The 21,560-nt window shown below is 36.0% G+C and overlaps 1 protein-coding gene across 2 annotated transcripts in view; it reads right to left on the bottom strand.

The window, feature by feature from the left end:
• Nucleotides 1-18,221, bottom strand: part of LOC131030668 (protein EMSY-LIKE 3) — a 78,059-nt gene extending 59,838 nt beyond the window's left edge. For both annotated transcript variants that reach the window (XM_057961576.2, XM_057961570.2), the window contains exon 1: nucleotides 17,771-18,221. The gene's annotated coding sequence lies outside the window, so the exon portion shown is untranslated. The remainder of the gene's footprint in view (nucleotides 1-17,770) is intronic.
• Nucleotides 18,222-21,560: the final 3,339 nt, after the last annotated feature.

Raw genomic sequence — 21,560 nt, 5'->3', positions numbered from 1 at the left:
TTACTTTCTGAATTTGAATGAGTAAGCAAGGCCCTAGAAGGTGAACTTGGCACAAAGTAGGAGAATGAATAAAGCCTTGAGTTGTCATTGACTTGTCCCACTGCTACCAAGGCATCATCATCAAGTTCCTTTACCACAACTGAATCTGGTGTAAACTCAACCTTTTTCCCATTCCCATAGTGAGTGATTTGGTAGATGGAGAGAAGGTTGGTAGACAAGTTAGGAACATAGAGAGCATTCTCAAATGTGTCATCATCCATGTCAACTGAACCTTTCCCTTCAACCTCTACTTGTGTATCAGCACCTATGTAAATGTGAGGTACCTTAGATGGCTCCAATGAAGAAAACTGCTCCTTTGTAGAACCCATGTGATATGAGGCACCCGAGTCAAGTATCCATTGCTGTGAAGAACCTGTTGTAGCCACAAATGCTTGCCCTTTTCCCTTAGACTGTGAGGAAGAAGAAGAAGATGAATCCTTCTTTGTGTAGGCGGATGGCAAGTTGATGTTGTTTTTCTTAAGAAGATTGGTTAACTCATCAACTTGCTTTGCGTGGCATCGATGCTCATCATGACCATACTTCTTGCAATATGCACAAGTTGGTTTATCCTTCTTAGGTGGTGTCCCCTTCTTGGAAGAGGATGAAAAATCGCCTTGAGATGGAGAGGATGATTGTCCTTTTTCCTAGTGTGGCTTAGACTTAGAGTGCTTCTTCTTCTTGTTGGAATCTTTGCCTTGACTTCCTTGATTCCCTTGATTAGCCACCAAAGCCTTGGACTTTGAAGACTTGAGAAACCCCATGTTCAACAACTTAGATTGTTCCAATATCAACATTTCTGTGAAAGCATCAAATGAAGGCATAACATAAGAACTTCCCACTATCAAACGATGAGTTTGGAAGCTAGACACAAATGCTGCATATTCTGGTGCAAGCTTGTCCAACAAGTTGAATATCAATTGAGCATCCTTTTTGTCAATTCCACAATCCTTAAGCTTTGCTCTTAGCTCATTTGCTTTGGTGACATAATCTTGGATTGTATCAAAACTCTTGGGATCCAAGTTGGTGAGCTCATTGTCAATCTGATAGCCTCTGATTTCATCAACTTGTCCATACAATTTCTGAAACATATCCCAAGCCTCTTTGATTGTTTTACACTTCTCAATGTGAAAAATGAGGTCATCTAATACATACTTGCGTAAGGTTCCAAGAGCCATGCAATTCTTTGTGAGCCATTCTAATTGAGCAATTGGATCGGCCTTAGGATCAGGTGGTGCTGTTATTGTTCCATCTATGTAATGTGTGAGACCCTTTTCCATTAATTTACTCCATACTTTAATTTTCCATGATGCATAATTATGTAGAGTTAAAGGTGGAAATTTATTAGGACTCATTGCAACAAAAATGGAAAGAGCACAAAGAGAGGCACAGTCACACACGACACCCCCCCAAATTCACTCAATCAAAGAACCCCCCCCAAATGTGATGATTTTGGCACTTTATAAGTTGTGCGTATACAATGGGCCACTTGCAAAAAATGGCAAGGTGGACTTCTGATTACAATTTTACAACTGCCTTAATAAGGCCAAAAGAGTCTCAAACTGATAATGCAAGAGATCTAACTAAGATCCAAGCAATTTACAAGTACCTAATAAGCCAAATAAGACCAATATCTGAAAGTACAATTTCCACTCAATCTTTGAAATCTGATCATAGATTATGAAAGTAGACGAAAAAATAAGCACTTTCAAAAAAAACGGCACCTGAAAAGGAGGTCGTATGAGCTCAAATGAGGCCTTTGAAGTTGCAGAATTGAGGATTGGACAGGTACAGCTGAGAGAATCCGAAAATTCCGAAAAACCTGTGAACCAAAATCAGAAAATAACCACACCACTGCGAAGATCACGAAATTTTAGCCATTTCAAAAAAAATTGCACCAAAAAAGGAGCAAAAATAAGCAAGATATGGCCTTTCAAAGTTGGACTACAAAACTGAAAAGCCCAATGGCGAGGGGTCAAAAAATTTTCAAAAAATGTTGATGTGGTGCTGACGTCAGCAAGTCACTGTGTTAAATTTGACGACCGTATGACCGTCGCAAAAACTTCGCCTCTCTGTTGACTGGGCGTCCGTACTGTACGGACTGCTGACTGGGCAAGTGACTGTGCAGTACGGATGCTGACGTGGCACTATACAGTGGCGTACGGACGGACTGTGTGGCGCAGGTGATGTGGCAGTCAATTGGGCTGCCGTACGGAGCTGACGTGTCAGACAAAGGTGGCCACGGGCCAGTGGCCTCCTGCCACGTGGCGGACGTGGATCGCCGGTTTAAAAAACGTCGGCGGAAGGAGGCGCTGCTGGAGACGGGAGAGACCGACGGCGGAGTCTGTGTCCCGGCCGAAGGGAGGGGGCTGCCAAAGGCGGAAGGGAGACGGTCGTCGGAGGGTGCCGGCGCGGGCGGCGGCGAGTGACGTGGGCCTTCGGCACGGGTCCGACAGTAGGTACGCCTGCAACCTGCATACTGCGAGTACGGGGGGAGATCTGCAGACCCCCAAACACAAAAAAACTTTTTTTTTTATTTTTTCGAAATTTTTCAGAAAATATTAAAAAAAAAAATTGGAAAAATTAATAAAAAATTTTGAAATCCGTACGATAATTGTCAAAATGGGGAAAAAAAATTTCTCACCAAAATAGGTCGACTTTATAGTCGAAATTTATGGAAACGGCCTCCCGGATTCAACGGTGATGTCCAAATCGCTGTATGACGCCCCCAAAGAATGAAGATCCCCAAATCCGAAAATAGAAGCCTTCCACGATGTCTCCAAAAACCAATCAATGAAGCCCCAATAGCTCTGATACCATGTAGGATTTTGCCAAGATCAAGGGCACAATGAAAAGCATAAAAGAGACAATAAAATGACAAGAACAAACTGTATTCTCATCAATATGCAAATGATCAACTGGATTAACCAATACAATGAATAGAGGCCTGCTTATATAGGCAAGGCCATATGGATGTATGAGCACACAAATATGACATGTGGCTCAATGAGAAACAAGGGTAGGTAAGAAATACTAGGGGTAGGTAGGAGAAATAATATAATATTCCACAAGAGGTGGATGACCCACCGAATGTGGAGTGTAACAGCAAAATAAGACCACAAAAGGTGGAATTTCTCCTACAAGCTCTATCCCTATGTGCACACTTCCCTAAGTGTCTCAAATCCAAACTACGAAGAGATGCATTATCCTAAGTTAACTTAAGTGTAATAATATCCAAAATGAATATTTATTTACACCAACACATATCTCTTAATACAAATATCATTAATTGTGAATGTGTGGTGGGGTACGTGTCAGGGCTTTCAGAAAATGCTAATGTCTTTTGGTCTGTGCTCACATCTGTAATATTGTGGTCATTTGGAAATTTAGAAATAAAATTTTCTTTAATGGCATTGAAAGATTGCTTGCGGAGTCTCTTAGGAGGCTTATATTTTACAATGTCTCTTGGCAGGTTACAGTTGTCATGAAGATTTCAAGGAAGAAATTTGAACAGCTGGTTGGGGATGGACAAGTTAGGATGTTTTCGAGGGAAATCTCACACGGCTATACCTGGAAGAGATCCACAAAGGAGAGAAATGTGTTTGAGATTGGGCTATCCAATTTCATGACAGAGCTTGATGAGAAGAGGAAGACCCCAGTTGATGTTGCCGCTCCATGTGCAGCAGTGAATATTCCAGAGGCCATCCCTCTCCCTGAATTTGCAAGAAAGAATCAGGTTTGGATGGAAGGACAGTGTGGGTGGATTGCTTGGATGGATGATGAAGAGAACAGCACTCTTCTAGTAATCCCAGTTTTAGATGTTGACATCACTCCTTTTGAGTACTTTTTTTTGTAATCTATTTTTGTTCATGACAGCCATATGGATCGAGATACCATGTTGAGAGGTTTGATTTTGTCTACTCAGTAGAGCTATCAGTATATGCTTTGTAATTACTGATATACTGTGTATAGACAGTTAATCTACTTGTACTCCTCTATTATCTTTAATATAAAAAAAAATCCAATCTAGAGCAATCATGCAAGCATTGAGCTATCAGATTATAGAGCAGCAGACTACAAGCACTTCACACCCAAGTATAGATTCCTGTTTCTCATTTATGATAATCATGTTATTGCACTAACACTCGCAGGACTTAGAAAAGAGCATTGCATCACCACCTTTATGTGGAACTCCTTGAGATGGTTACATATCTAAGACAATCTTGTCATTTGAGCATTTATCATTCACTTAGCCTCTGTCTTTGTGGAGATAAGCTCTCTTTTCATCATCATAGCTGTTGTGGAGGTGGGAATACCAACACAGAGTTTGACTTAGGCAAACACCTATAAAGCAAAACTCTTTTTCCCTTTTTTTTGTGTGTGGGTTTAGATCTGACTACAAGACAGTTACAGAAGAGCAAAGCAGACAGTGACGAACAACCTCAGACTTCAAATGGACAAAAAGCCCTTGACTAAGGCACCCAATGCCCCTATCTTGCTACAGTGACCCAAAATTTTGGGAGGCAATTGTGCAGAGCTTCCAAATTGCATTTTCAATTGACTCCCAAAACCTTTGTCACCTTCAAATTAGGGCGACCAGCACTTCTGTCCAGCATAGTCAGCTCCAAGTTTCAGCTTTCAATGCCAAGTTCCTCTATGTATCTAATTTCCAGATCCATAACTTTCTTCTGCATTTTTATTTGTACTTTCTGTACTTCTTTCAATCTTGTTCAATTTGGCCTTCCTTAACCTAGCTTGTTGCGCACACACACACAATCATTTTCAATCACATGCAATCAGCAGAAGTGTGAGTTCAAGACAATGTGTCTCTCCCTTGTGGACAGCATTGTATAGCCAAAGGAATTGATATCCTAGGTTAATGCACATGTTAGTCTACGATCACCTTTCCAATATTACACTAATATTTAGAGCAAAAAAGAAGGAAAAACCCGAAAGTGCGTTGAGGTTTGGCGCTTGCAGTTCCACAATCCACTCATTTTTAAGTATGACAACAAAAAAGGGGCTAATAACTTGCTGTATAGGGGATACGGCCTCAAGATGATCAAATTTCTTGGTAATGGTGCAAATAAATAATGGGATCTCCAAAAGCCTGCCAAATAAAGGGAGCAAGAAATCCAGCGATCAAGGTACAAGGATAACAAGATAAAGGGAGCAAGAAATCAGTGATCAATGTTGATTGTAACTAGGGTTATATGGGTTCGGATTGCCTTAAGGTAACATCCAAACCCCCTTTAGGACCGGGTCCTATCCTAGGGTAACGTGACCCTATCTTATGCACAATCAAATACCGCGCTATGCAAAATACACACCATTTAATTATTGGCGCCAAAAACCCAAGGAGGCAGACTTGCATTTCAAGGAGTAAAAGATGTATATAAATAAGTGACAATTTGCAAGTCAACACACATTCATTCATTTTTTCATATATGCGAATGAGAAAACAGCTCTGCTTATCAAGTGCGAATTAATAAGGAAGAAGGCGAATTCATCCAGACTTATGCGAATTTGTGCAAGATGACCTAGGTGGTGTTGTGCAACTTGAAGGACATAGAGAAAGCAGATCTGCTACACAAATAGATCAGATCTGATAGAAGAGCTAAGTACTGTAATTGTGCATTTTAAGAGGAGAATATATAATCTGACCTGTGGGTCTTTCATGCTGGGTTTTTCCTCATTAGAGGTTTTCCCAGGGTATGCTTGTTGTCTACTGTTTTATTTCTGATTTATGTTACTTATTAAATACTGCAAATCTGATTACAATCTCGGGCATATTTAATTTATGTTGGTCTAATAAAATACTGTAAATCTGATTACAAACTAGGGCATAATTAATTATCTAAATCTGATAAACATACCTAAAGTTTAAAATCTACAATCAAGATACAAGAATACCAAGGAGGATGCAAACAAGGAAAACCTCAAAAACCCACAAAGTTGAAAATGTGGAAGTCAAGACTTTGGAAGTTCAACCCAAGATATGTAGGATGCCAAGGATCAAACTTTAAGCTTCTCTTCTAACAAATACAGAATTAATTAATATGATGTATCCACTATAATTTATCCCAAGTAAGAACAGATATAAAATAAAAATATAGTGCTAATCTAATAATAATAGTTTAGCCTTAGTAGTAATTTTACTCATAGAGGATATCATATATAAGTAATTAGAGTGATTATTTAATATCAATTATATAATTACTTATACATGATAGCCTCTATGAGTAAAATTACTATTAAGACTAAACTATTATGATTAGATTATCATTATACTATTATTTTATATTTTAAAACTATTATATTGAAATTGTGTTCATATCACAAGTTCTAACATAATTATTAATATAATATTACCTAAGGAGTAATATCAACAGGTTTTACTAAAGTATTGATATCCAAATTATACTACTAAATATAAGAACAGATATAAAATAAAAATATAATAATAATCTAATAATAATAGTTTACTCTTAACAGTTATTAATAGTTTAGTCTTGTTATAACAAGTTCTAACGATATGTTGTTGCCACGATATGTAGGACGCCAAGGATCAAACGTCAAGCTTCTCTTCTACAAAAGACACAATTAACTAAAACCCCACAAGTATATAAGGTAGCAAAGGTCGGGGATTCTAAGGGTGCGGGGAACCAAGGGTTGAATGAAAGGTATGCCAATACACAAAACCCAAAACTTTGCTCAAGGCTAAAAATTGGCCCAAACAATTTTGCACTTGAATTTTTTTTTAAGTTTGAACCTAGGCAAATGACACAAGACATGAGGTGAGAAAAGGCAACACAATAAGCAAAAAATGACTAAGGGGCCTTGTTGAAAGAGTTCTCAAACCAATTATCAATGATGGGCATAGTAAGGTCAAGACAACAAAGGGAACAACAAACTTGGAAATTTTTCAGTGTTTTGAGAACAATGATTCAATGATGCATTTTGACCTAGAGAAACTAAAGAGTTCAATAAAAAATTAGGGTCAAAAATTATGATAACACAACCCAAGGGTACGTTGTAACAATTCATGTCACCAAACGGAGTGCAATACACCATTCAAAGTACATAGTGAAGATGGACCTTTAGCATTCTCTATAGGAGAAAATAAATACAAGACTAGAATATGGAAAGAAGAGGAAGTGATTCTTTATGCATTAAAGTCCAAGAGGAAATTATATTCGTAGTATTCATAATTAAGGAGCTACCCTTTAATTACATTATGATCAGCGAGGTAAGAACAAGTACATATTTACATTGCATTTCCATCATCACTTCTCATTTTGTATGTTTCTCAAGGATTCTTAACTTGCTTATCAAGTATGAAATCTAAATACCTTGAGGAGGCAATATGTAAAATTCAAAAATAAATTAAAATTTTGTTTGCAAGTTCGAGCATGTTGGGCCCCTATCACAACATATTGCAGATTCAGATTGGTTGAGGCCAAGCTCTACCAAATTCTTGAATGCCCAAAGTCATAGAGTGACCTAGAGTCCCTCACTTGCCTATTAGGACTTGGCCAAAAAACACCATTCTCAGTTTTTCTCACGTCCATCTAGTCATCTAGCGCATATGTCAATGGAACCCCCCATTTCCTCTTTAGGAACAAGGGCGACGAATTATGCAACAACCAATTCCATCCCTTTTTAAAATTAAACACTTAAAAACAATAAATAGATTTGACTTTTTTGAAATAGGAACATTAGTAGGGAATAACTAACTTGCTCAACTACACTCACAAACTGCAGCTCTTAAATACTTGACATATTTATTAAAATCAATCTCTCAAGAACATTCTCCAAACAATTTGATTGCAACAAGTTCAAGCCACAATGAAAAGATTCTATGGTCAACCCAGAAATAGATAGGCTATCACCACTTGTTGTTATAAGCATCTCTCTATTTATTTATTTAGAGGATAAAGTGTTTCAAAGTACAAGATAAAGGCCCACCTTTGAGACCTCATTACTAGAGCTAGCTAATCCCCAAATTTACCAATGATAAAAAGTATCAAACATAAGTTTTCCAAAATTGTGTTCAAATAATGTCTAGACGAACCTTATGAAGTCTAAGGATTTCTATTAATTGATGTTCTTTAAAAAGTAGATAAATCAACTAGTGTATTAATGTCTTCTAACAATTCATATACTGAGTCTTTGTGCTTACACATTATTTACATTTTTGGAATATTCATTTATATATCTTCCAATAGTTTGTTTGTTTATAAAAATTTAAAAGTTTTTATCATAACACTTCCTTGTTCCTGCATTTCCTATTTTCTAAAAAGTATGCTATCCATTCCCATACGTATCTCCATTCCCATACCCATCTCTCATAATGAAGACATCTCTTGTCTCAAAGTAACTAGGGCCAAAACCCTGTTCTAGAGATTAGTTCTTGCTAGTGAGATTTTTCACAAATATACATAATGCATATGCATGCTTTCCTTAAATGATAAACTCAACCAACACAAGAAAAGACGTTAAATCCTTCAAATAATCACATGTTGGAAAATTTGCCTTCGGCTTTGTTTCTAACTTTTGAAAATTCCAAAATTAGGATTTGCATGTTACTAGCTAAAGATTTGACAATGAACTAACTCATAACTATCAACTAGCTTGTAATTAACAACTAACTTGTAACTACCAAATAGCCCACTTCTATAATGAACATTATATATGTTCTTATAATCCCACTACTAAAAACTGATTTCAATGATTAAACTCAAAAAATAAAACTTGAAAGTAAACCCAAGTATAATAGAAATCTAGAAGAACCCTAGTTAAGAAATTAAATACTTGAAAAGATAATTAGAATAATAATAAAATTGATGAATTTATGATGAAATTAGATTCTTGATTATGTTCCATGAAGATGTGTCCCTAACCCCGGAGCCCATGTCCACGTCCCCCATGGCCATTTGGGGACAACGAAACGTCTAGGGACGTCCCAGTCGTTGGAAACGTATGAAACGTCCCAAAAACGGGAGGGGACACCTGGACATCCCAGAGACAAACAGGTGTTCCCCACAGCACTAAGACAACATGAATTTTTTTTTCATTTCTACTTTATCTTTTCAATCGTCCAAAATATGTATGTATGTATGTATCGGCATCCCCCTACTGTCCCCCAAAAAAGGCCCTTAGAGTGTTGTCCCTGAAACCCATTCCCAACCATCCACCATCCCCAAAACACCGTGGAACTTAGTTTGTGAGTATTATGTAGAATATTTAACACATCGGATCAATCAAATTCAATCTTGGGACTTAGGAATTGTGTAATCTTCCTTGTAGTTGAATTTGTCACTTGGTGACGATTTGCGTCAATTTTGATAAGAGAACTTGATTTATTGTTGTGTTAAGTGTTCATTATGTTTGCTTGAATATTTATGATTGGTCAACTTTTGCTTTGGGATTCAACAAAAATGTTGAGAGTTTACATCTTTAATGGTGGATTTGTTAAATATTGTGTAATACTTGTGCACACAATATGGTAGTTTTATGCAATTTCTTTGCCTTTTTCACAAAATTCCTTTAGATCTTGCACTTATAATGTTCATAATTCTATATAATATTGCTTATGTAATTGTACATGTTAAATAAAATTCACTGAATCTTCCAAGATAAGGAATAGTAAATCAAATGTAAATCTCATCCTATTCATTTTTAGTTCATTTCCTCTCTCTGAATCATCATCTTTTGTTCTTTTTTACAAATATGGTTAGTTGAGTAGTTAGGGTGATTGGAGTAGTTGTTTATGCATTATTTATCTTATTTCTAATCCCTTAATTAGATTTAACCATATTTTTACTTGATTATCAACATCCCCTTACATAAGTACAGCTACATGAGCCACTAGGTTATCTAGCATTATCATGACCTTGCACAAAGAGACCTTGGAATTATCAATCTCTTGAAGTCGTTTCCTTTCAAAAGAGGTGGTGCATTTGATGTTCTCCCTACATGTTGACAAGTATGTCAAAACACCCCCCAACATTTGTGTAGATTGATTACTATATATTATTTTTATAATATTGATATGGAGACACCTACATGTTTAATTGTTAATCTTTATTTTAAGTTTAACTGCTAAGGTGCTTCCAAGAATATTTCTTAATAATCGATATCACAACCATGGTTTTGTTGTGGGAGGGTTTTCCTTGTGATTTTATCATTTTTTGAGTGAGAACTTTATACTAATCTTATTTTTAAAACACACGTACGCACACGCACGGAATTACATGGTTTGCCTATCCATAGTGGTAGGTATGAAGTGATAAATAAAGGTTAGTGAAGAAGTATCCTTGCATTCTAAGAAGCATCCTTTTAATGGTTGTGCAATCAACAATAAGTGGACATCCATGATGGAGTAAATCGTTATGATAAACAATGCACATAAAGGAGTATTTATGGTGGTACAATTAGTTGTAAGTGTGTCAAATGACAACTTATAGGAAATGAATTCTGTTGAAATAATAGCTAGTTCGGATTAAAATTTTAATGTTGCCAAATGGCAATCAAAATTGTAAACAACTTGTGCTATCTATTCTCGTTTATTGTAATTGGGCTACGACCCAAACATAACGTGTACAACTTAATGTGAACCCCAAATGGGCGGTAAAAGGCACAACAAGCAATAATGTCTTTATGAGTCAAGACCTATTTAAGCGGTCTATACAATATTATTATGAAATACATAAGCAAGCCGACTTGCAACTTGACACCTCAAGTCAAGTATATAAACAAGTCATTTGCATGGCATTATACATCATCACATCATGTGAATTACATCAATCAAGTCAGCGAATTTGTAATGAGCCTCAAGTCAGCGAAATTGTTATCTCAAGCTTATTCATCTTCTTGAAGGTCAGCTGAAGGTCAGCACACATCTTTCTCCACTGGCAGGTCTGATATACATGTTGCTAAGTCTGCAAGAGTTATCTTCAGTCTGAGACAGACTTCTGGAAGGCCAGCAAATCATCCCTATGAAAGCGAATTACTTCTACATATCAGTGCATCACATCTCCAAGACAGCAAAGCAGATTTGATACATCTCGGTCTCCACATAGATCAAGCGAATTGGTTGAAGACTGTTTTGGCAGCAAACTGATCTTATATTGGAGATAAGTTTCATGTCTTGTAATTGCCTTCATATTTGACATAATATAATTGGATTTTGAGGTTGGGTTTTTTCACCTCCAAGAGGGAGGTTTTCCCAGGGAGGTTTATGTTTGCATTGTGTTTTTCATTACATTTTCAGTTTACATTGAATTCTGTTATATCTGATTAATAAAATTAACGAATTCTTAGGTGTCAATTGGGATTGAAGCAAGGTTATACAATACAAACCCAAGTCATTCCAAGGTATGCATCATGTTAAGTTCTTGTGTCACTCTATTTTATTCATTTTGATGTCTTGTATGAATTGCATGGTATGCTTACTAATTGATTAATAAATAGATAATCTAATCACAAATAAGAAACCTTATAAATTTTAGATATTCTTTACAATGTTTGCATAGACTATGTACTATTTATTTGACCACTTTAAGCTTTGTTGATCATTGAGGTTAATCAAATTTCCATTGATGGTGGGTTCATTTTAGATCTCCCACACTGTAAGAGCTTTCAAAAAGTACAATATTTTTGGATACACACATACTTATATGTACTTAGCATATTGCCATTGATGTTGTACTTGTACTCTAATAGATTATTTGAATTTTATAATTTATGGATTGTTTTGTATTATAATAGTCAAATTACAATTATCGAACTATTATGTATGACTTGTTTTGTATTCACTATAATTAAATTGTACTTCATATGTACATGTATTGCTTGATATTTGATCAATAAGAAAATTGTCATGTTCCATTTTGGGGGGTTTTCTACTTTCCTCGTGTATTAGTGAGATGTCAAATACAATGCAAATGTATTTGAATATGTTTTCAATATACATGAACAACAATATTCTTGGCCATTTTAAGAGCTCGTTGTAGCAAGGCATTTTACAATGTTTATTATATTATTGATCCAAAAGTTACTTAAAGATGATAGATGTTAATAAAAAATTGTAATTAATTACCTTGGAAAATAATCTTATAGATTGTGACGGGCAAGAATGTCTAAAAGACACCCTCATTAATATTGAGTTAGAAATCAAATTATGTTAGGATTAATATCGCAAGGAGGAGTGCATCTCTTTTTAAAAGGTTCAGAGCTTATAACATTTGAAAAATATTTATAAGCCACCATTTGGAGGAAGACAATGTCAAAGGTTCTTTCACCCTTAGCTCATTCTTTTTGTAAAATTCATATTCATAAATAAAGCCCTCGTATTTTACATTTTATTTGGCCTAATTTTCTACAAAGTGATATTAGAACCATTAGAAAGAAAGGGGAGGATGTGATGAAGATGAAGCAGCAGTTTGGTTAAGATATATATTTTCATAAGAAAAGAAGAATGTGTTTATTTATGTTTGCCTAGGTTGATCACTATAGCAAATACAAGCATTTGATGATGTGGTTGTGGTTGACATAATTTCCATTTGGAATAAGTTGTATGCTATAATCTTCTAAACACTATTTAATTTTGAGCACAAATCACCTTCTCCAAAAACTTGTATTTGTTCATTCCTTTTTCTTATTGCTATGTACTAGCATTCATCTAGTATTTGTTTAAAACTTTAAACACCTTCTTCAAGCGTTTCAAATGCCTTCTTCATGCTCAGCACTTCTGGTTTGACCACCTTTAATTTTGAGCACAAAGCACCTTCTCCAAACACTTGTATTTGTTCATTCTTTTGTCTTATTGCTATGTACTAGCACTTCTCTAGTATTTGTTTAAAACTTTAAACACCACCTTCTAGCGTTTCAAATGCCTTCTTCATGCTCAGCACTTCTGGTTTGACCTTCATTTCCTGAGTACCATTTTTTTCCTAAAGATTCTATTGATTAGTTGGCTGTAGTTTTGTCTCAAGTACCCCTACTTTAAATTCTTTTGCTGTCATTTTTAGCTACTTCCATTTTTTGCTTGAAAACCTAAATGAGAAAATAAAAATAGAAAAAAAATCGAAAGGAGAATGCCATTGAGAAGAGGACACCATATTTCCAGTGCAATAGCTCCAGCCATGACCATTCTACTTAAACAGCGATATTTATTTTTTCTGTGCAGTGAGAAAGATTATTTTTTACTAAGAGCCCCACATGGATATATTTATTTATTTTTTTAATTTTGTTTCATAAAATAAGGTTCAAGTATACAACATCTTAGTTTCAAAAGATACTTATAGCATAGTTGATAAAGCATTTTTAATGTAAAGCCACAAGTTTAGGGTTTAAATCCCTCTAAAAGCTATCTTTCTATAAAAAATGCAAGTATCTACTCAATTCTCTCAAATAGATTAATAGATGAGTTGTTAACTTGCAATTTGTCAGACCTTTTAATTTCCAAACTATAGGTTCAAGTTTTGAGTAATTGTTTTTCAAAAAAGTCACAATTTGCTAAAATAATTGTAAGAACAGAAATACTTGACAGAAACATATACAAATAAAAGTTAGCTTTTATAAACTAAATAAACAAGTTACTCCCAATTAATTGAATAGAACACAAGTTATTGACTAGCTCGTGAGTCATTCAAATAAAAATTAACACACATGTTTGTAGCATTCCTCGAGAACGTGACCTTCAAAATAATTGTTGTTTGCAGGGAGGCGGATACTGGAACAGGGACAAAACATCTCCCTGCCATCCCCGAGCACCACCCCCAAAAAGGAGACAGCCCTACAGTGCTATTTTAGATACATTAACTCAAGTCTCTAGGTACTGTATCCATTGAGATATCGTTTGACTTTATCCAAACTTGCACTTTAACTCTCAAATTATGTTATAATTTATATTAAAAAATGATATTACATCAGCATTCAGAATACTAAAAGCAGCAGCCCCAAAATTTTCTTAGCAGATCTTAGTAACTAAGCTTCAAAGTTCAAAGCTTTAAATTTTCTCAGGCACTCTTAGGCTGGGATCCCATGGGGGGTCTTCAAGATATATTTTTATTGGAATATTTTCCTGAAAAATAGCAGCCCCTACTTTGGGGAGCTAGAAATTGTCCCACCAGCTTAAGCTTTTTTTACCGCTTATCAATCATCTGAAATTTTTCAATGTTTATCAATAATTTTTTTTATTATTTTATATTAGTTTACTCTATAATGCTAAATAATAAAATTCATGAGAACGCAATTTTATCAATTCCATCGTAGACCACTCTTATTCTATGCAACGAGTTGTTGTCTTCCTTCGACGCCTAGGGTTTTCCCGCGGTATGGCAGCAATGGCTTTGCTTCCTACAGGTGTTTTCCAACTGCTCAAGGGGATCAGTCAAGGTCTACACGTCACATTTCTAGGATGCCCACGAGCTAGGTTGGCGCAGTGGTTGGTGGACCGAAGGTTGGCCCTACACCAGTGGTTAACAGTGGGGTTCTTATGAAGTTCGCCAGGTATTGGAAAGGCTTGCAGATGAGGGAATTAAAGGAGAAGCAAAAGAATGAACAACCTTTTAAGGGCAGGCAACACGTTTTCGGCAAGGGGAAGCGAAACAAGGGTTTGGGCAGTGTGATGGAATTGAATAGAGGGAGGAAAATCAAGCAAGGTTAATGGAAGAGGATGGATTGAGCCATTCAAAGTCAAGCCAATTGTTTGATTGGAAGATGAGATTGACAAAGAAGTGAGGGAAAATGAGAAGTTTTTTTCTGAGAGGGGCTTGATTGGGAGATTTAACGGCTTTTGGCCTCGTCTCAATGAGTTGCATAAATGGCTTGCAGAGTTTTGGAGTCCCTTTCTGGAGGGGGATGTACAGATCTATCTTGGGGCTCGAAGATTTTTCGTGCTTGCCTTTGATAATGTACGAGACAGGAAGAAAATACTGTGTGAGTATCAATAGAGTTGGGAGGATAAGTATTTGTTGTTGTTGAAACCCTGGTACCCAACCTTCAATCCCACCACTAAATCCTTCGACAAAATTCCAACATGGGTACGACTTCGAAACCTTCCGCTACTGTTTTGGTTTGACTCTTTTTTTGCATCAGTTGGAAATTCTTTGGGTAGGTTTTTGGGGGTAGCTGAGGGTTCTTCTAATTTTCTACACACTACCTACGCTCGCATTCTTGTCGAGATTGACATGATGAAAGCTCCTCCTGCAGATGTTTACCTGAAATTTGCAAATAGCAGTTGGTTGCAGCCTATTGATTACGAAGGTATTCTTTTCGGATGTAGAAGATGTTTCAAAACAGGGCACATTGCTGCAAATTGTGACAAGAAGAAATAGCAGGTGCAGGCAACCTGGTGGAGGGAGGTTTCCCCCAGTAATCACACAGTGGAAAAAGAATTGATGGACACACCAAATGATGCTTTAGGGAGAGATGATAAGGAGCTGCAGCAGGGAAGAGAGGATGGGGAGATGCTACAAGCCTCGATTACTGAAACTTCTAAAGCCTCAGGAGGGTCAGAGGCAAAGCTTAGAGATAGAGACAATGTGGGGGATAGCTCTGTGGATACTAAAGATGAGTTGTAGACTTGCCAACAAAGGACTGGTGAGAAGGAAAGGTCTTATGAGGATGCATCCAAGGAGGCATCGCTGGATGTTGTTAGGCAAGAGGAAGGTTGGACAAAGCTAAAGGTAAAGAGGGGCAAGAGAGGCAAGGAAGAAGGATCCTTTAATAGGCTTCTTCGCTCGCATGATAGGGGCGAAGAAAATTTTAAGCAATGACATGTTGACTTGTTTAAGGGTCTATGCATTTTGATGCTTGGTTGTTGCGGGGAGGTGGCTCCCTAATTGTAGCCCCACCTAGTTTGGGCTAGATTTAAATCTCGATATTATTAATAAAATCTATCACTATTACCGATCAAAAAAAAAAAAATCTTCAACGAGCGCTTCACTGAGGTGTGATGAGACCACCAAATTCCCTAAATTTTGGAGCTTAAACTACGATACAAAATTCATGGACTACTTAGGCTGAGGTCCCATGGAGGGAGGCTTCTTAAAAATTAGAGCTGGAGCTGCTGAGATATTTTAGAAATATTTTAGAGCTGGCAGTCCCATGAATTTTGTATAGTAGTTCAGCTTAAAAGTTTAAGCTGCTGAATTTAAGGATGGTGGTGGTCCCACGAACCTTGTAGTGCAGATAAGCTTAAGTTTAAACTTCTAAATTTAAGTAAGCTGGTTGTAAATAAATTTAGTTTTCCCTTTAAAATTCAGATGATTGACAAGTGGCATAAAATATTCCTAAGCTGATGGGGCAATTTCTAGCCTCACCCCATTTTCACCTGCTTAAATTTACAGGCCTAAAAATAAGGGCTTCTATTTTTTAGGAAAAGATTCCAAATAATCTCGTAACAAAAAAAATAATTTCTTCGTGGGGCACCTCTTTCTTAAAAATAGAGCTTAAGCCCCCTCCATGGGACCCCTACCTTACTTCAAAATAATCCTGAAATATCTCAGCTGCACCCATTGAAATTTTCTAGGAAGTCCCTCTCCGTTAGAACCCACCCTTAGGCAGTGGTCCCATGGAGAGGCCTCAAGGACTCTTTTTATGGAGCCAGGAATCTCATGAGGCCAAAAAAAAAAGCTACAGTATTAATTAAAATATTTTCCTGATATATAGGAGTCTAACTTTTAGTGTAGGCTGGTGCATTTGGAGTGGGGCAAGAAACTTGTCCAACCAGCTTAAGAAATTTTCTGCCACTTGTCAATCATCTGAAATATATATATATCATGAGACCACCTGCTTTCTTAAAATTTGGAGATTAAATTTTAAAACTGTAGCTGACTGCAGCCTTAGTTACTAAATTGAGGTGCTTTAGCAATCAAATTTCACTAGCATTAGCTTCCAATTATTATATTTCTTCGTGTAAAAATTCTACCGTGCAACCATAAAACTCCTAAAGGCGGTACTGCGAAAATCCCAACCTTATCGTACACAGCCCCTAAAAAAATTGCGCTTGAACAGTCACCACTCGATTCCTTTGAGTAAAGAACTTCTTTTTCGCAATTTACTGAATGAACAACTCTTCGTCGAACTCCCTCGGAATGGTAATCCATCCACGGGATCAATGCCTTAAAACAGTGACAAAGATATCAGCAAGCAGCAGCCTCAGGCCACGGGCAGAAAATATCAGTAAACATGTTAGCAGCAACACTGTAAACCTAAAAAAACCCATCCCAAGATTACTAATACTTTTTCAACAGACAAAACCTTGCCAGTAAGCCTCTCCGTTCCGCTACAAAGTACTCGCGTATAGTACCCATTTTGCGCAAACTTCTGATCTGAGCTTCTTCGCAAATTAAAAACCCCAAATTCGATAGAAAAAAACATCAATGGTGTCGAATTTTGATGAAGCAGGTTGCTCTGCAACCATCTCCATACAACAATTAATAAAACAGAAATTTAGCTTTCACGCATAAGTGAATAACTCGTTAGCCCTAATTGTATCAAACCCTAAGTACCGCTATTAGCTCGAAACCCTTCCATTTTGTAAAAATGTGATTTTTGGCTAATAAAAACCTCAAAAAAATCAGGAAAATTTGCAGCATCGGAAATTTACAGCATTTAGTCCAAAAACAAAAACCGTGACCAACTCGGTTGCAATGCAGTGAGCAAGACATTTATACAGTTAAGAGCTGCGAAAATAAGTAAAAATTTTAAAAAAATTACTCACCACGGCTATTCGGCTGGCCGTATTTTCTAACACTTTCCAAGACTTCTTTTTTATGTAGTTCAATTGCGTTGGCCAGATCAATTACTGTGAAAAATCATGAAAATGCACAATTTTAAGCTCCTTCGAAGCCGCTTCTTTATAAATAGGGCGTGGGCGTGTAGTGTGAAACGCAGCAGTTGAATCAACTTAAGTTAGTATAAAGCTTATAGAGATGAGAAGCTACAACGCTGTATAAATTTGTGTGCTCCAGCAACCATCAAATTTAGCCCACTCCAGTTCGTATATTGCTTACTGCAAATATCGGTTGGAATAAGCTCAAAAAGTCACGGACGCAAACCTGCTTATATATAACAGTTTAATTGCGTTTTTATCTTGTTTCCATTAAATAAATAAAAGAGCCAAAGCATGAGGTGATTGCCAAATTTGTTTATTCTTCTCATGGTGAATTTCCATACCTTTGTCTCACGCCCCTACAAACTAGTGGATTTTGTAATTTTTCTCTTAGTTTTAGATTGATTATTATGCTAGCAATTGTATCTTGTTGTGTAATGAGTATGTCTAAGAGGTGTGGAAGGTTAATTAGGGACAAATTTAGTCTATTTTTTGTGTAAATTTGTGTAGTATATGAGGTCAATTGGTAGGTCATTTAGAAAATGACATTATTTGTGCAATAAAAGTATTGATGGAGAAGTGAAAGATTCAAATCAACTATGCATCCACTTACAAGGATCCAATCCTAATTGAAACAAAACCTTTAGATCAAGAATATAATCAACTTTCATTGCCAACTGACTTATGTTATGTTTGCAATAAGGTCAAAGGGAGAGAGATAATATATGGGATACAAAGACGGAGAGATGGAGGGGGGAAGAGTGAGAGAGAGGGATAAGGAGATGGAGGTTGATAAAAAGTTAAATATGGAGATGAAGATGGAGATGAAGATGGAGATGGAGATGGAGATGGAGAAAGAGAAAGAGAGGAAGATGGAGAGGAGAGAGAGAAATGAAGAGATGGAGAGAGGGGGGAGATGGAAGAGAAAAATAAATAGAGGGAGAGAGAAGGGGAGATATATACATAAAGATATAGATAAGAAATGATATATGGAGAAAGAGGGAGAGATATAATGATAGAGAGATAAAGATATAAGTAGATAGAGGTAGAGGGGTAGATGAGAGAAGAAATATAGAGAGAACAATATAAAGATGAAAAGAGATATAGATACAGAGGTATAAAAAGAGGGGGGGAGAGAGAGAGAGGGAGAGAGAAGGATGGATAGAGAGAGAGATATGTCTAGAGATAGAGGAGGGGGAAGAAGATAGAGGTACAAATGAAGATAAAGAAAGAGAGGGAGAGGGAAAAATAGATAGAGAGATAGAGAGAGGTAGAGAAAGAGATAGAGATAGAGATATAAAGATAGGGGGATGGAGGGGGATATAGAGATAGGAAGAGATCGAAAGATCTATAGAGGATGAGTGAGAGATAGATATCTAGATGGTGTGATAGTATGATTGAGAGATAGTAAGGATATATTGAGAGGGGGGGATATGGAGAGAGCTAAAGAGATAGAAAAATAGAGAAAACTATAGATAAACAAATAGAGAAGGAGAAAGAGAAAGAGAAATATGGGAGATAAAGGAGAGAGAGACATGTTTTGGAAGAGAAATAGAGATAGATAGAGATAAATGAGAGGAGAAAGGGAGAGAGGTAGAGATAAAGAGATAAAGAGATATATAAGGGATAGGAAGGAAATGAGGGAAGGAGAGAGAGAGAGAGAGAGAGAGAGAGAGAGAGAGAGAGAGAGAGAGAGTAGAGACATCAATAGATAAAGGGAGAGTGGGTGATATAGATAGATGGAAATATAGATAGCCAGAGAGGGATAGAGAAAGAAGGAATAAGAGGGAGATGGAGATATCTTACAAGACAGATTAAATGGGTAAGATATATAGAGGTGGAGATAATGATATATAGATAGAGAGGGGGAGAGATAGAGATATGGAGATAGAGATGGAGGGGGCAAGAGTGAGAGAGAAAGAAGGTGATGGAGACAAGTAATAGAAGAAGAAAAAATTAAAGAGAGGGAGAGAGATAGAGAGGGGGAAAGATAGAGATAAACATAGAGATAGGGAGTGTGTATGTGTGTATGAGTTAGAGAGAGGACAAGTAGATAAACATAAGAATAGGGAGTGATGGGGAGAGAGGGAGAGATAGGGATAGAAAGAGGGAGAGATAAAGAAAGAAAGAGGTAGAGATGTGGATAGAATTGAGAGATAGAGTTGATATAACTTCAAAAATATAGAGGGGATAAGAGAGTGGGGGAGGTGGAAGGAGATAAAAAGAGACAGAGGGAGAAGCAAAGATAGAGAGATAGAAAGATAAAGGTACAGGAACTGATATGTAGATATATGTAGATAGGGATATAGAGAGAGTAGGATAGATGAAGGGAGAGGAGTGTTTAAGAGAGAGAGGGATAGAGATGAGGGGGGAGGATATATATATATATATATATATATATATATATATATATAGAGAGAGAGAGAGAGAGAGAGAGAGAGAGGACAAGTGGAGAGATATAAAAAGAGGGAGTGATAGGGAGAGAAGGGGAGTGGGGGTAGAAAGAGAGAGATATATATAGAGGGATAGATATAGTGGGAATGATAGAGGGAGAAGAGAGAGATACAAGGAGAGGTAAGTAGATATAGATAGGGGGGAGAGATAGAGAGGGAAATGGTAATCAAATGACATGCTACCCTAAGCATAACTCCACAAGGACACATGCTATCCTTACATTATCGATATGAAATGAGCAATCAAAAATTAGTTTCTCTCTCTCACTATCTTGCTCTAAACTTTTAATCTGGGATTTAACTTGAAATTTATTTTATTATAAAAATTAAAATATAATTATTCTACAATAAATTAAATTTTAATAAGACAAAATTATAAATTTAATTAATTCTAATATCTTTTAATTATTATTTGTAATTTCATAAGAAGACATAAATAATTAAAATCAAATTATAAGTTAATGAATAGAATATCATAATAAAACAAGATAACATTTAAAATATTCTTATCGAGAGAAGATGGTAATAAAAGATAGACTTTTAATTAAAAATATAATTAATCTAAAATATTTTAATAAGATAAATATTTGTAAATCAAAACTAATTCTTAAAAAATTAACTATATTTATAATTTTATAAAATACATAAATAATTAAAATAAATTTTAAACTTAATGAAATTTTAATTGGAGGAGGAGGAGGTTCGAATATTTGCTTGGTCATGGGGCATTCATGTCATTTATGTCAAGGACAAGGCCCCTCATTTGTGACCTCATCTCGAGCTAGGGCTAGGCTAAGAATCCTAGTGCTTTCATCCATCATAAAAAAAAAAAAAAAGATATATTATTTAAGATATTCTTATCAAAAGAAAATTAAAAATTAAAAATAAAAAAGATTTTTTCTTTTATATTTTTAATTTTCAATTATATATTGTTTTTTAAATTAATATAAATGTAAGTATACGTTGAGATTAATCTCGCATGCTTCTCCTCAATTCTCAACCATTGATTTCATAAATTAGGTCATCCATTTAATACAGGGGGGGAATATATATATTAAAATATATTCTTATCAAAATAAAAACAAAACAAAAAAGAAAAATTAAAACTAGATTTTTCTTTGATATTTTCAAATTTTAATTATAAAAGTTTTTTTAAGATTAATATGAGTATAAGCATACATTGAGATTTCCTTCTCCTCAATTCTCAATCATTGAAATAATTATGA

Source organism: Cryptomeria japonica, chromosome 4 (assembly GCF_030272615.1).
Source record: "Cryptomeria japonica chromosome 4, Sugi_1.0, whole genome shotgun sequence".
In the NCBI taxonomy this organism is placed as follows: Eukaryota; Viridiplantae; Streptophyta; class Pinopsida; order Cupressales; family Cupressaceae; genus Cryptomeria; species Cryptomeria japonica.
This window is presented reverse-complemented; position numbering and strand designations above follow the sequence as displayed.